Genomic DNA, 13,651 nt, shown 5'->3' on the forward strand with positions numbered 1-13,651 from the left:
TTGCTCTGAATTCAGCAGCAGTGAAGATCATCCGTGAAGTACTGCAGTACCGCTGGGATGATCTTCTTTGACACCAGCCGCTCCGGCTCGTGTTCCGATTACTCACACCATAAAATTTAAAGCCTGGCCAGAGCTGCACTTTACATTGTCTGCACTGTCAGTTTTGTGAGGCCACTATTCAATGAATAGCCGCCGCACAAAACTGAAATGTCTGCTTTCAGTGCGGCCGCAAGAAATTCCATCCGGAGTGTATACAGTGTGTCTACACTCTGGCCTGGATTCCATAGACTTTGATGCAATGTATTTTTTCAATTAATAACGGTTGGTGTTGCAATCTGCAAGAACGGCCATTATTAAATTAAAAAATATGTTGTGTGAACATAGCCTTTATCTGTGCAAATTAGCAGATAAAATCCTGTTAATGAAGTATGTCAAGTATTTACTATGATTGGGCAATGTAAATAATTACCCATGTATGATTTTTAATAATAGGATGAATAAACTAGTTCATTTAACCCCTTCATAAGGTCATTGATGCACAGATGTCCAGGTCACAAAGAAGCAGTGCTCTCTTCCTTGCCTTCTAAGAGCCATAATGCTTTTATTTTTTCCCCCTAAGGGCTGGGTGTCGGCTAATTTCTTTCCAGTTTTGATTGGTATCATACGGGTGTAAAAGAAAAATTTTGATCGCTTTTTATTACATTTTTTCTGAGGATTTTTTTTTAAAATTAGCAATTCTGGTGTTTTATTTTCCTCTTTTCATTATGTCATTCACCATGCAGAAACAAAATTCTTATATTTTAATAGATTGGACAATTCCACACACTACAATATATAATATGTTTATTTATAAGGAGACTTCCGGTTCCGGCGCGTATGGGATGGCAGCAGTGTGAGTGAGCTCCTCCACCCTCCGCTCATAATATCGCTCCCCGCTCTGACTCCTACATTACCGGCCCTGCCGGACCACATCTCTGACTTCTCTAAGTGCGAGGAGTCGGAGGCACCACTTCATTAAGCGGGGAACCAGTTACACCTCCCCATAAGGCCCTCCCTTCATTTACCTCACAGCTCTGTCACAGGGACACCTAAGATGGCGCCGACACTGGGGTGCTGCTGCTGAGGCACACACAGAGGATAACACATACCTCACAAACCCCAGTGCCGGACCTCTGTGACACCATAATACCAGGACTAAATAGGTCTTGCAACGGCACTGGCAATTCAAGTGTCCAAGATGATATTAAATGACATAAATCCTCTCTTGAGGCCACTATAGTTTCCTCCCTAGCAACCATACAGGGAGATATAGCAACGAACTACCTCGACAGATTACTGCAACTTCAGTGAGAGGAGTCAGGCTTGTTAGAAGATGAAATACATTCTACAAAAATAAACACTGGAACAGAAGTATGAATGTCACAGCTTCATTGCAAACAAAGACTGAGGATCTAGGAGAAACCGCTTCTAGGCGATCAACAATTTACGTATTATAGGTTACTCCTGAATCCATTCCAGCCATGCAATTACATGCTATATGTTCTCTAGAAATTCCCCAAGCCTTGGGTATCCCAGGTCACATTACTGTGGAAAGAGCTCACTGTGTGGGACCCCCACCAGCGAAACAAAAGCAGATGCAAATCAAAAGGAACAGAAACCCAGACAAGTGATGGTCAAGTATCTGAATTATAATGATAAAAACAACCATTTTACAAAGCTTTTAAAAATTACAGTTGATGTTGCAATTCGTGGCCACAAAATCCTCATGTTTAATGACTACCTCCGCAGCAGTGGTTCAAAAACGTAAAGCTTTGCACACATTTGCTCAACATTGGTGAAAAATCAAATACGATTTGCTCTTCTTATTCCTGCCATACTGAAAGTTTTCAAATCGGATGGTTCCGCCTCTCTTTACAGTTCTCCTGAGGAAGCCATTTCTTCCCTTAAAGATGTAAAGGGCTCACTCCACTATTCAAGACCAAGCACAAGAGACGACGTTTGGATGTCCTACTGACACGGTAGAAAAAATGGAATGATTATGAACTCCATCTCTATTCTGTTGGACGCTATGCTGCTCATTAAAACTGAGTATTTTTTCTCTATTTAGCCTATATATGTTGACTAAATACTATATTAGGGACACCTTGTTACTACATTATTATTTTCTTTAGTCTAGGTAGTAATGCATTTGGTGGTGTGTGTGTCTATGTGTAAGTATGTATTTATGTATGTATATATGTATATGTGTGTGTGTGTGTGTGCATGTATATGTATGTATATGTATAATTCCACCTTGTATGGTTTTAGGTTTAAGTACAACTTCTTTAAGTACTAATCATTATATACTGGCTCTTCCTTTTATTTTATTTTATTTTATTTATTTGCTTCCTGTGACAACTCACACATTTCTCAGGAGGGTAGGGATGTGTATGTCTTTAATTTTAATATATACTCATTTAGTGGAGCGGAGGTTGATGTGACCTCTCCACCAGTTATTTCTTTCTCTTTATTTCTTCTCCACATATGCGGAGTTTGCGAATGCTCCGAACATTGGACAATACGAAAAAAAGTGAAGTCCACATCTCACTTCTTTCGCTTAGTTTATATTGTTAACTGTTTATTCTTAGGTATATCACCTTTAGTTTGTCTGAAATGCTACATGCTATCCCTTTTTCTGCCTGAAAGGGTTACCCACTATGTTATTGTGCTTCCAATGGTCCTTCTTAACACTCCTCTTCTATTAATATTTATGAATTAATCACTTGGAATGTTAAGGGACTACGTTCCCATCTAAGGAGGACTTCTATACTGAAAAACTTAAGAGACTTAGGGCCGATATAGTATTATTGCAAGAACACATTTAACTGAATCGATTATTTCAGACTCAAACGTTTTTGGGTGGGTGCTGTTTATGTTTCACCAGCTATTAACCGTAAAGGCGGGGTAGTTATTCTACACATAAACATTTAGCCTGTACGGTATTATCTCAATATCAAGATGATGAAGGCAGGATATGTCATCTTCTTATTGACACTCCAGCGGGCAAATATAGCAGATATAACGTTTATGGTCCCAACACTCAGAGACCTGATTTTTTTTTAAAAATTGGAAAACCTCATTCTGCAAGATGACATAATCCTTAAAATAGTTGGTGGAGATCCTAAATACTGTTCTTAATACAACTGAAGATAGAAAAAGAACTAGACCCCTACTGTATATACTTCATCAGATAATATTTTATCCAACTTCCTTAATTTCTACCTCCTATCTGATTCTTGGCGTCTATCTACACCCAGATGGTAGAGATACTCTTTTTACTCTCACTCCCAAACTGCCTGGTCAAGATAGAATACTGTTTAGTGTTCACCGGACTCTCTTGGCAGAGTAGAAGACTCTGAAATTCATGATATAGTAATTTTCGGATCACTCCCCTGTTAGTTTACAATTAAGAGATATTTTTCAGAAGGGATCCGATATTATTTGGAGATTTCCTTCTCATTTAGCTAATGATGAATCATTTATCAAACTATTAAAAAAATGGTGGTCAGACTTTTATTCTAACAATGCTGAACATACACAATCCCCAATACTTTTCTGGGAGACTGCAAAAGCAGTTCTAAGGGGCCAAATAATTTCTTATGTGGCTGCCCAGAAACGTGAAGCACGTAAAAACTATCTTCAACTTTCCCAAGATCTGCGCTCTACATACACTCTTTTCCTGTCTTCCCTACAGATGACAATAAATCTAAATGGACAGCAGCTAGACAAGCTTTCGAAATTGCACAGGAAAAACTCAATGCTATATATAGAGATCAATACATATCCCGTTTATTCCGCTATGGTAATAAATCAGGGAAAATGTTAGCTAACCTTGCTAAAGGACGTAGACCTACTACACATATCCCTGCTCTCAAAGATACAGCGGGTAATATACAAAAAGATCCTAAAGTCATATCACAACTTTTACAACAATTTTACCGCTCACTATATTCCAAAGATAGGCTTGATCTAGCTGCTGGTAAGAACTTTCTAGAGTCATTAACTCTACCGTCTCTTGATACCCCTTCTCTTGATTCTCTCAACGCCCCAGTCACATTGGAGGAAATTACTGCCACTATCTCTACACTTAAAAATAACAAAGCTCCAGGCCCTGATGGCTATAGTGCGGAATTTTATAAATCTATGTCTTCTGTCATCTCCCCTACCCTTCTTTCTACTTTCCAAACTATTCTGACTGACCATCACATGCTCCCCTCGGGAGATACTGCATATATCAAAATACTACATAAACAGGGGAAGGATCCGACATCTCCTAATTCGTACAGGCCAATCTCTTTAATAAATGTAGACCTAAAATTGTTGGCAAAGATTATGACCAATAGATTGGCAGACATCCTACCATCACTAATAGGCAGCCATCAAGTTGGCTTTATAAAAGGACGTTCTGGTGTCACTAATATAAGAACGGTACTAGCGGCCCAGTCTGGTGTCCAATCTGGGGGTCGTTCCAGCCACTCTCCAGGTCTGTTGGCAATTGACGCCGAAAAGGCTTTTGATAATATCAGCTGGGAGTGGCTGGACATGACCTTAACAAAATTTGGTATCACAGGTCAATTCAAAGATTTTATTTCCACAATATACACATCTCCGAAAGCTAGAATTCATACCCCGGTTTCCTTTCAGATAGCTTTCCCTTACAAAAAGGTACCAGACAGGGTTGCCCCCTATCCCCTCTATTGTTCAATTTGGCGATGGAGCCTCTTGCTAGATATCTTATTTCTTCTGACTTTTTCTCAGGCATACGGGTTGGTTCCCAAGTCATCAAAGTTACATGCTTTGCTGATGATACTTTAATATATTTAGATAACCCAGATCTACATGTTCCGGCAGTATTAGATGCCTTAAAATTTTTTGTTCCTTTTCTGGGTATAGAATCAATATACATAAAAGTCAACTTCTTTACCTAACTCCACATAAGAGGTCTACTTCGGGTCCTGCGGGGGTCTCCATCGCTAAATCCTACATTACTTATCTTGGAATCCAGATTGGCAGAACTCCCTCCTCACTATATTCCCTGAACTATCGCCCTATAATTAAGAGAATAAAACAAGATCTCCAGAGATGGGAATCTCTACCATTGTCAATTCTAGGACGTACCCACTTAATCAAAATGATGTGTTTTGGAAAACTGTTATATCCAATGCAAACAATACCCCTTTTACTCAAACATTCTGACGTTTCCCTACTCCAATCGTATTTCACTAAATTTATTTGGCAATCAAAGAGACCTCGTATTGCCTATTCCACTCTCTGTCTCCCTACTTCTAAAGGTGGCGCTCAATGCCCAGATATTAGATTATATAATTTAGCCGCTCTCTTTCGCCATGCTAAAGATTGGATTATGGACACGTCATATTTCTCCAATATCTTAATTGAGAAAGCTTTAGCAGCACCTTGGCCTTTACCCACCCTGCTACATGCTAAATTACCAGAACTACCCCCAGAAATTAAGAGAAGTGTTATCTTTAAAGACACCATTGCCACATGGAAGGCGATACGAAAATTATATGGTTTACCCTTTGCCTATCGAAAAGATTTCCTCTGTGGCATTCACCACTTTACCCACCTGACTCAGACAAATTAGATTACTCAGAGTGGCAGAGTGCACATGTTTCTTCTGTTGGGGATCTGCTGGATACTAATTCCAACACTTTCTTATCATGGGATATCGTCAGAACACGATTTAAATTGTCTTCATTTAATTTACCTCAATACGATTCTATAATTGAATTTCTTGAGTGCGGGACATAGCAGAAGCAGAAAGTGATATAGAATTTGATAATCTATTCCCAACACCACCGTTCATAATTCTTTATCACATACATATGAGAACTTAGATCACGCTCTCAAAAGAATTTATCTAGACAATTTTTTTTTAAAAAATGGTCCTCCATAATTTTTTCAGAGGATCTGACCCAACAAATATTGAGAGGATCTCAACTAGTGCATTCTGCCACTCCCAATGTGGTTCTACGTGAAATACATTTCCGCTTTATACACAAGGCTATATATGCCTTTAATATTCCTTTTTCCAACTCCCACACTTCTCACATAAACAGTTGCCCGAAATGTTCACTTCCTAAAGCAGACTTGTTTCATTTTGCCTGGCCTGCACGCGAGTGCAGGAATTTTGGACTCTGTGCGGCTCTATCTTTTGTCCACTTGGGGCCATGCCATACCACTTCTCCCTCTTAGTTATCTTTTTCATTTTATTGATATACTCTACTACTACTCCCTCTCCTAAATTACTTACTTCTAAGGAATTCATTTAACTCTATTAGTTTCCCTGAAATGTTTATTAAGACACTGGATACTCTACCAGACATTTCTGAGGTAATCTCCGCTCTGAAGGAGATCTTCATTGGGAACGTTTTGGATGTATTGCGTACCAAAGAAAAATCAACAAAAACATTATGTCCAAATGGAAACAATTTCTAATTCCATGATTTTACTATAGAAATAGAGAACTCTGTCATTATCATTAAGGACACTGATTGGTAGTGCATGGCCCCCAAAAGGAACTCTGAAGCGACTCCAATACTTAAGCTTTCCCTTTCTCCTGTTAAAGGACAATTCTCTCCATTCTATTGGTAGCAGATTTGAATTCTGACATGTCAAACCTGTTTAACCCCTTAAAGGACAGAGCCTGAAATGGCCTTAATGACAGAGACAAATTTTATGAATATGACCAGTGTCACTTTTATCATTAATACCTTCGGGATGCTTTTACCTATCCGGCTGATTCTGAGATTGTTTTCTCGTGACTATATTGTACTTTACATTTCTGGTAAATTGGAGTCGATACTCATAACAAATCTTTATGAAAAAAACCCAAATAATGTGAAAAAATGTGAAAAAAAGCATTTTCCAACTTTGAAACTTTTTTGCGTATACAGAAGTGGTTATACCACATAAATTATATATTAAATAGCATTAGCAACATGTCTACTTTATGTTGGCGGCATTTATTAAACTATCTTTCATTTTTTTTACACATAGGAAGCTTAAAACATTAGCAGCAATTTCCAAATTTTCAGTAAAATTTCAAAATCAGATATTTTTAGGGGACCTGTTCAGGTTTAAAGTGTATTTGAGGGGCCTGTGTGTTAGAAAGCCCCACAAAGCACCCCATTTCAGAAACTGCACCCCCCAAACTCTGCAAGCACATCCAGAGTGTTTTAAACCCTTTAGGGGAGTCACAGAAATAAAAGCTAAGTGTGTAAGAAATTGGAAATTTTAATTTTCTGTGCAGAGATTTTATGTAATCCAATATTTTTCATAATTATAAACCTATTACCAGAGAAATGCACCCCAAATTATTGCCCCGTTTCTGCAGTTTATAGAAATACCCCATATGTGACCCTATTGCGCTATTTGACGCAACCACAAGCCTCAGATATAAGGGAGCCTAGTGAATTTCAACGCCTCCGTTATATTTGGTCATTTTTGACTGTACCCACTTCAGGTTGGCAGAGGCTCTGGGGTGCCAAACCTAAAAAACACCCCTAAAGGGACACCATTTAGAAAACTACACCCCTCAAGGAATGTAACAAGGGGTGCGGTGAGCATGGACCCCACAGGTGCTTCACAGATTTTCCGAACAATATGGCGTGAAAAAAGAAAAATTTATTTTTTACACTAAAACGTTGTTCTAGCCTTCAATTTTTCATTTTCTTAAAGGGATAAGAGGCAAAAAAGACAAAAATGTGTAGCGCAGTTTCTCCCGAGTACAGAAATACCCCACATGTGGCGATAAAGTGCCAAGGGGGCGCAGGACGAGCCTCCAAAGGGAAGGAGCGCCAATTGGCTTTTTGAAGCTGAATTTCACTGAAAGGATTTCAAGGGCCATGTCGCATTTACAGAGCCCTCGTGCTGCCAAGACACTGGAACCCCCACAAGTGACCCCATTCTGGAAACTACACCCCTCAAGGAATCTAACAAGGGGGGCAGTGAGCATATGGACCCCACTGGTGACGGGCACAAATGTGGAACAATGTGACGTGAAAGGGAAAAATTTCATTTTTTCACTTTCATGGCACAAATGTGCCCGTCATCAAGGGGTCCATATCCTCACTTCACCCCTTGTTAGATTCCTTGAGGGGTGCAGTTTCCAGAATGGGGTCACTTGTGGGGGGTTTCCAGTGTTTTGGCAGCACGAGGGCTCTGTAAATGCGACATGGCGTTCATCATCCATTCTAGCCAAATCCAACCTCCAAAATCCAAATGGCGCTCCTTCCCTTCGGAGGCTTGCCCTGCGCCCACATGGCGCTTTATGTCCACATGTGGGGTATTTACGGACTCGGGGAAATTGCTCTACACATATTGTGTGTTTTTTTTCTCTTTTTAACCCCTTGTGAAAATGATAAATTCAAGGCTAAACCAACATTATAGTGTAAAAAATGTAATATTTCATTTTCACGCCACATTGTTCCACATTTGTGCCCGTCACCAGTGGGGTCCATATGCTCACTACACCCCTTGTTACATTCCTTGAGGGGTGTAGTTTCCATAATGGGGTCACTTGTGGGGGGTTTCAACTGTCTTGGCAACACAGAGGCCTTTTGAATGCAACATGGCCCCCACAAAATCCATTCCATCCAAATCCAGCCTTCAAAAACGAAATGGTGCTCCTTCCCTTCGGAGGCTTACCCTGCACCCGCATGGCGCTTTATGTCCACATGTGGGGTATTTACGGACTCGGGGAAATTGCGCTACACATTTTGTTTTTTTTCTCCTCTTTTAACCCCTTGTGAAAATGATATATTCAAGGCTAAACCAACATTATAGTGTAAAAAATGTAATATTTCATTTCACGCCACATTGTTCCACATTTGTGTCCGTCACCAGTGGGGTCCATATGCTCACTACACCCCTTGTTACATTCCTTGAGGGGTGCAGTTTCCATAATGGGGTCACTTGTGGGGGGTTTCAACTGTCTTGGCAACACAGGGGCCTTTTGAATGCAACATGGCCCCTCGAAATCCATTCCATCCAAATCCAGCCTTCAAAAACCAAATGGCGCTTCTTCCCTTCGGAGGCTTACCCTGCACCCGCATGGCGCTTTATGTCCACATGTGGGGTATTTCCGATCTCAGGGGAAATTGCTCTACACATAAATGTTTTTTTTATCTTTTAACCCCTTGTGAAATGAAAAAACATGACAAGATTAATATTTAGAGTAAAAATTTTACAAAAATTACACTAAATGTTGGTCTAGCCTTGATTTTTTTCCATTTCCACAAGGGGTTAAAAAAGAAAATGAACACAAAACGTGTAGGGTAGTGTCCCTGAGTACGAAAATACCCCACATGTGGGCATAATGTGCCATATGGGCACAGGGCAAGTCACCAAAGGGACAGAGCGCCATTTAGAGGCTGGAATGGAGGATGGAGGCCATGTCGCAATTACAAAGCTCCTGTGCTGCCAGGACAGTAGAAACCCCCGACAAGTGACCCCATTCTGGAAACTACACCCATAAGGAATCTAACAAGGGTGCAGTGAGCATATGGACCCCACTGGTGACGGGCACTTACGTAGAACATGTGCCGAGAAAATAAAAAATACAATTTTTTTCATTTTCACGTCCCAAATGTGGCCGTCACCAGGGGGCCATATCCCCCTGCCCCCCTTGTTAGATTCCTTATGGGGTGTAGTTTCCAGAATGGGGTCACTTGTGGGGGGTTTCTACTGTCCTGGCCGCACAGAGGCTTTGTAATTGCATCATGGCATCCTCTAATGGGAATGGCGGCCATACCTACTTAGCTGGGGAAAAGGGACAATTCTAATTTATTTGGGGTATTAGGCCAATTATTAGTTTATAAGGTTGGAAATGACAGGTGTCCATCAAATTCAACCTGTGTTGATCCAGAGGAAGGCAAAACCCCTCGTGAGGCAGACGACAGTAGCCTCATCACAGGGGAAAAATTCCTTCCTGACTCCATAATGGCGATCAGAATAATCCCTGGACCAAAGTGACCCCTGAAATAGGAATAAGGGACAGATTTAGATAATGTAGAACCCCAGTGACGTGTGGTGCGCCTTGGAGCGATCCAGTATGCAGAGGCCGGGGTGATCAGGACAGGTGTCACACTGGAAAATGGTGTCCTCCTGATCCCCCTGTTACGCCACACTCTGCACTTCTTCTGGGTGTCTCCGTTCTCCTGTGTGGGGGACGTCACCTGGCAAAATGTTGCCCTGGTGCGATACGGGGTCCTTCATATCCAGAAGCGCTGGGTCCGCTCCATGGCTGCTAAATATTAGGGCGCTATTACTACTTCTGATATTTACGGATCGTGCCACAAGCTACAGGGGCAGCAAGGGACCGGAAGAGGGGGTGCTGGTATAAAAGTTATCCCCGTACAGGTGGTGACCTTTATCCAGCAGTGGAAGATCAGTTCCCGGACGACCTTCCCACTAAACTCCGAGGATGGGGGGGGGGGGGGGGGCACCTGGGGGCTGCATTCGGGTGTCCCTTCCTACATACACTCTAAGGGTACATGCACACTGCGGAATCGCGACAGATAACCCTTCGTGCATTCCACAGCTGGCACCCGACGGCGGACTGATGCAGGCGCACGTCTCCACACGTGTCATAGACTCCATTCTATGCACGGGCGGATTCCGCTCTCCGTCCAACGTGTTCATTCTTTGGATGGACGACGGATTCCGCCCGTGCATAGAATGGAGTCTATGACACGGGTAGAGAAATGCGCCCGCATCAGTCCTCCGGTGGGTGCCAGCTGCGGAATGCACAAAGGGTTATCCTTCGCCATTCCGCAGTGTGCACGTACCCTAAATCTGTAAGAGTACCCTGAGGTACTCTCACAGTGTTTGTAGAATTTCACTCCATACCGTCATCTCTTATTGGGACGGTACTGGCGGAAAAGACGTGTCTGGGGGGCAGCGTACGCTACGCTACCCCCAGACACGTCACTGGATGATGAGAGATGAATGGAGGAAAGAAGGATCCTCCCATTCATCCTCACTGGCTGTTTCGGTGTCGGAGGCAATAATAACGTATCCCTCTGACGCCGAAAACACCCTGGGGGCCATCTTATACGGGGATTGGTATATGGGGTATGTAGTGGTGTAGTGTCAAACTTTATTCAGTGTAGTGTGGTGTAATGTAGTGTTTTTTACGTGTTTTTTTACAGTAAGTATAAAAAAAAACTACACCAACAAAGGAGTTGCTGATAAATGCCGCACTTATGTGCGGCACTTATAAGCAGACCGTGGCAGTAGGATATAGAAAAAAAACACCCTACGCCAAAAAGGAGGAGTTGCTGATTAGCAGCGCACTTTCGTGCGATGCTGATCAACACTCAGCGGCGATAGGGTGCGGAAAATAGAAAAAAAAAAAATTTGGAAAAAAAAAAACCTTTTTCTACATTCTGAATATCCCTGTAGCTGCTGATAAGTGTATTACACATATCAGCCGCTAGGGGGCAGCAGAGCGCAAAATCCGGAAAATGACGAGGCTGGAGCCGAAAATAGCCGAAAGAAGACGACGGGGACCGCCGGAAGACCCGAAGACCGAACGGAATGACGGAGGACGCCGCAAACCCGGAAGACGCCGATCAGGAGCCCGGGACAGGTGAGTAATGTACAAATACCCGCTCTGGACCCCTCGGCTACCTAGCTGAGGGGTCCAGGGCAGGTATTTACTATATTGTGGGACTCGATCGCCGTGCCACCGGCCCGATCGCCGTGAACGGCCGGCCGGCCGTTCACGGCGATCGGGCGGTGGCACGGCGATCACCATTACTTTTTACAGTAATGGCGGTCGGTGCCGTCCTCGGACAGCACCGACCGCCATTTTTTTCCGGGTCATCGGGTCACCGATGACCCGAAAGGTTCCGATCGCCGCTATTGGCTGATCTGAATTGATCAGCCTATAGCGGCGATCGTAAGCACGGGGGGTGTTAACCACCCCCCGTGCCGTGAAGCTAAGATGGCCTGCTATGATTTATAGCAGGCCATCTTCCCCGACCGCTGTGTGTGAACACGCAGCGATCGGGGAAACATCGGGCGTACCCATACGCCTGTTTGCGTTAAAGCCCAGGCAACGGGGGCGTATGGGTACGCCCGATGTCGTTAAGGGGTTAAAGGTGATTATAGGTTACTGTTTTTCTCTACCTATGTTTTTGGTAAGACTATGTTGTATTGTATATGATAATATGTATTTTAAGGTTATTACAAAGGCTCATAGTATCTGTATGATATTGTAAACATACAATTCTTTGTTGCCTGTGAGCGACTTTCTTTGTAATATGTAATGAATTTTCAATATGTATGTCCAAATATTACATAAGCCACTAATAAAATATTGTTTAAAAAAAAAAGAAAGTTAAACGAACAATGATAAAACCTAAACTTCCATATATCACATCTTCCTGTAAAAATAAATAAGCAACCCCCAACAAATTGCAAACTCCTTTGCATAACATACAGTCATCATAACCCTTTCTGGACCGGGCTAATTTTCGTTTTTGCATTTCGTTTTTTCCTCCTTGTGCTACAAGGCCATAGCAGTTGCATTTTACACCTACAGACCCACATGAGCCCTTATTTTTTGCGTCACTAATCGTACTTTGCAATGACTGCCTGAATTTTTGCATAAAATATGCTGCGAAACCAGAACAAATTATAATATATATATATAATGTATAATTCTCTGACCAAAAAGGAAATTTTTTAATAAAATATAATTTTTATTACTTTCTTAAAAAGTTTCATAATAATTCTAAAAAAGGTTCAAAAAGAAAGAAAATTGTAAAACGCAGCCATCACCATTCTCCTGTGCATATGTAGAGACTTACTTGTCCATAAATATCAAAGTTCATAAATATTTTCTGTTTAGTAACACAATGTGCATATTTCCTTTTTTGTATATATTGCACTTATTTATATTTGCACTTATTCAAATTAGCACACTTATCGCTGTGTTTATTGTCCCTTAAGCTTACTTTATATGCAAACAGTCTTTTTTGTGAGCAATATTTCGTACACTCTAATTGAGTCATTGTAAACAAGTGAAGAGTTTATTTACTTCCCTTTTATTTTTCCCGTAGTAGGTATCAGAAGTCCTCCACTTTATATTGCACTGGCCCGACGCGTTTCCTGAACCATTATCCTCCAGGGCCGTTGGGTAAGCTCACATTCTGTGTGGGACCTTTCTTGCATTCCTCTGCACGGCTCTGGTGATGGCCGCACACTAATCCGCATACCTCGGCTTCTATTGTACCTCACATAAGCCCGCCTCTTATTTGACAGACCGATCTCTTAGCCAATTAGGGCAGGTCCCATACGTAGTTCCTGTCCAGAGATATATCAGTCCGGAGCGATCCGCACGTGATGCTGTCTTGTTTATGTCCGTTACCTGGATACCTGAGATGCATCGCATCCCAAGCCTCGCTATGGATTCCGTACTTAAATGGTAAGAATTCTATGGTTTGGAGATGTTATAATCAGTTCTTATATGAATATATATGGTAGGTAAATCACTCTTCTTTCTCTTCTGATTACGATTGCTCTTTAGGAACATACACAGTCTATTTTACTCATCGAAAGCACATATATAATACATAGTCAT

This window comes from Dendropsophus ebraccatus, unplaced genomic scaffold, assembly GCF_027789765.1.
Source record: "Dendropsophus ebraccatus isolate aDenEbr1 unplaced genomic scaffold, aDenEbr1.pat pat_scaffold_864_ctg1, whole genome shotgun sequence".
NCBI classification, from domain to species: domain Eukaryota; kingdom Metazoa; phylum Chordata; class Amphibia; order Anura; family Hylidae; genus Dendropsophus; species Dendropsophus ebraccatus.